The sequence below is a fragment of the Macrobrachium nipponense genome, chromosome 1 (genome assembly GCF_015104395.2).
Source record: "Macrobrachium nipponense isolate FS-2020 chromosome 1, ASM1510439v2, whole genome shotgun sequence".
Taxonomy (NCBI): domain Eukaryota; kingdom Metazoa; phylum Arthropoda; class Malacostraca; order Decapoda; family Palaemonidae; genus Macrobrachium; species Macrobrachium nipponense.
In genome coordinates, this window is record NC_087200.1 from 8858606 (window position 1) to 8862728 (window position 4123).

Genomic DNA, 4123 nt, shown 5'->3' on the forward strand with positions numbered 1-4123 from the left:
TATACTAACTACCAAAATTTGGTTCAAAAGAAAAACTATGCTTCCACTAAAATTAGGTATATTTTCACTAAAAATTGCAAGGGATATCACAGGGGTTCCTATTGAACCCAGTGGCACATTAAGCTTTGTTAAACAGTTACAAACACTAACTAGTGCCACACCTGGTATGATGTAATAACTAAATTTGCTAGAACTAATCATAGAGTTAACACTTAGAGTAAAAACAGGTTTTTCTTCGACAGGTCTAACACAAAACAAGTAGATGCAAGGTAACACTCAAATAATAGTGTCTATGACCACTTAGAAATACTTAATTGCAACTGTTTCTGTTTAACATCGTTGAATGACACACAGGTAGACACAACAACACTGGTAGTATATGTGGCAACTGAGAACAGGGCTATTGGAAGGAATTTACTTTCCTTTGAGGCGCAAGCGCAAAGCAAAACTTCATTAATTTTTGCACTACGTTTCAAGCAAAAATATTACTTGACAGCTTGATGCCAAAAATACAACTAGATTCACTTATTAACAGATAACTATATCACTGCAAAGAAATATTTATGTCACTGCACTAGGCCACATTTTTACTGGAATGGGAATCTGAGAAAACAAATTCATGGGTGATTGAGGATTTAGGAATGGGAATGGAGAGGTTGGTTAGGAATGGGAGCTGGAATTACAGACACTGGTTTAAATCCAAAATACAATTCTCTCGGCACATTACCTGATATGTCAGTGGACTTAACGTTCGTTGTAGTGTGAGCCAATGGGATGATGGTCGAGGAAGCTGGTATCTTCTCAGCCAATGAAGGGAGTAAGTAGGGTGTGATTGTTTGTTTGTTTGTATGGTGCTTTTACGTTGCATGGAACCAGTGGTTATTCAGCAACGGGACCAACGGCTTTACGTGACTTCCGAACCACGTCGAGAGTGAACTTCTATCACCAAAAGTACACATCTCTCACTCCTCAATGGAATGGCCGAGAATCGAACCCGCGACCACCGAGGTGGGACGCTAATACCATACCAACCACGCCGCTGAGGCGCTTAGGGTGTGATTGGATTGGCTGATTGCACAAGGTCGATGGTAGAAGGTTTTGGCTGTGATGGTGAGTTAGGGGTTCACCTGGAGTACGAGTCTGTTAGGAAGGGTTCATAGGCTTCTAGTGTAAGCCAAGGCAATGGGCCGCAAGGTGGACAGCCAAGTCCGGTGATAGCTATGGGTGTATAAGCCTTTTGTGACTAGAACCTTCTTCCTACTTTACCGATTTGTAAGGGCGACCTCAGATCCTTATATCCCCGTCTGCAGCTGCCATCTCAGATGTTTTCCTATTGGCAGCTTACATTGTTTCTTCATCAAAGGAGGACCCTTCAAATCCCCAGGTAGTGCAGGATGAGAACAATATTTGGACTGAAACGAGTGTCTCTAAAGGAACAAGAATGGAAGGGGGCTCTCTTAGCTGAGGAGAGAGAGGTTGAGAGTAGGCGAAGTCACTGGGTACAAAAAAGTTAGGGTCAGGTCAAATACCACAAGGGGTTGGCCACTGGAAATGAGGTGTTAATGAGGGTATCGTGCCCCTAGGGAAATTTATACAATAGTGAGAACAGAGGTGTGAAGATTAAGGGTTGTCCCTGTCCCATGAATTTTATGACCAAATGCAGGTGGGCACATGCAGGTTGCCAACTAGTTGGGTGGCGTGAAGCGCTAATGACAGCTGGAGGTCGTTAAAGGTGACTATATGGATTTGGATAGGGAATTGGACTATAGGCTTAAGGGATGGACATCGCCGGAGATCGTCTGGAGGACTCGTTAACAGCGATGCGGGTGTTCTCAAAGGGGGTGCAGCGGTCTTTGCTGCTGCTAATCCGAGAATCCTTTGGAAATTCTCTGGATAGTTTTGCTATTGTATTCACAGTGCATGAAAGGAAATTTTAAGGCTATGAAGGGGTACGTTAAGTAAAATGAAGCTAAGCCAGGCTTATTATGGCACTAAGCTGATTTATGATGACATTAAGGAATTGTATTTGATAGCAAGATGAATTGGACTAATTTTCCCTGGCACTCTTTTGTGCTGCTCCTATCTGGAGGTAGAAAATAACTCCAGGTAAACCACCTGTGTTCCTGAACTGAAAAGAACCCACATTTTTCGCTTTCTTTCACTTTAAACATTCTTTTGGTTGGGAAAATTGAATTAAGGCGAAAATGTGTCATGAAGTGATGCATGCATATATATATATATATATATATATATATATATATATATATATATATATATGTATACATATATATATATATATATATATATATATATATATATATATATATATATATAGCATCTTTGGGATGAAACTGCTAGCTCTTCACCTTAATTAACAAATGTTCAAGAGGTTAACATGCAAACAGAGTCAAATTTGCTGGAGGCTCAGGTCATGCTTTAGTAGGTTTCTGAAAAGACAGTGGTTTGTTTTTTAGAAAGTGTTTTTTTTAAGCTTAGTTTTTGTTTATTCATTCAATTTTTTCTCTATAGCTGTAGTAAGTTTTTTTCTATTTTTGTCTTTTCCGGAGTAGTACCTTACGAAATTTGCTTTCGGAGGTTGCTTCTTCAGATGTTTGACGTTCTGTTCTGCTTGCATAAGAGAGGTGGTGTAGCCACGTAGGCAGTGTTCTGTTTATCGTAAAACGCAGTTTTAGAAAGTTGATATCTTTACAAACAAAATGTGAAGATAATACTTCTTAGCCCATATATGAGGTGAAAACCTTAATTAGGGAGTTTGTTTATGGTGGCTGTTGTGTAGTGAACTTAATAAAAAAAAAGTTTCATCTTTTTATTTGTTTGATCCAAATAATAAATTAAGGAATAGGCTACAGAAAATTGATGATTTATACTTGGTCTTCAGAACTACTTAAAGGCTTTTCTCTTTGACTTTGAGAACAAAAGTAACAGAATAGTATATTAATCCGGTGGTTGTGCATTGATTTTTTTTTTAACCTGGTGAAGGAACTGAGCCAATAGGCTGTAGGTGGTATTGAAGATTTTTGTTTTGTGTTTTGTATGTGTTGACTTATTTTATTCTCTTGTGCTGAAATCACTGATGTTGTAAAGTGCAAGAAAATATTATATATATATATATATATATATATATATATATATATATATATATATATATGTGTGTGTGTGTGTGTAGTGTGTGTGTGTGTGTGGTTTTCGTGGTTTGATTATGTAATTCAAGGTTTGATGTATGATTGATGTGTGTGAGTTGGAAGTCCCAGCATTCATTGGAAATATTTCACTGCTTAAATTTCATACCTATACTGTTTATATATATATATATATATATATATATATATATTATATATATATATCAATTCAAGCTACAAATGTCCTTTAATATCTAAATTCACTTTACCTCCCAAATGATATATTTAATTTTTCATATATGTACCGAAGGGGAATTTTTTTTAATTGATAATAATTTCGTCCCCCCTATGGGATCGAACCACCGTCCAAGTGGACGGGGACGAAATCAGGACAGTCAGTGACGCTATCCATCCAGCCAACAGAGACTGACTGTACTGATTTCGTCCCCGTCCACTTGGACGGTGGTTCGATCCCATGGGGGGACGAAATTATTATCAATTAAAAAAAAAAAAAACACGTCTAAGCACTGGCTAGACCCAGCATTGCATAAGTCTGCTCAAGATGCGATCAGCGGTATGGAAAGCTTCACCTCCTGCATGGCATACCATATGATTTCTTTGTCTATATTCTATAATCTTTCAAAGAAATTCTATCCTCAAGCAAATAAAACCATGCTATAGGGGCTACGATTATCAAATCAAAATACAATTATCAGGATGATTTTATAATTAGCATGTTTTATTTAACCAAAATATTAAAGGTAACTAACTATACCAGAGAGAGAGAGAGAGAGAGAGAGAGAGAGAGAGAGAGGAGAGAGAGAGAGAGAGAGAGAGAGAGATTTACGATACGAGCGTAAAAATAAAACTGTTAGCATTTCAAGAATGAAATTATCTTAAAAAATCTAAGAGGGTTCAAATGCATGCAAATATTTGTCAATAAAACTCCTCATACTAAACTCGTAACTTCGTTAGCCTGGTCA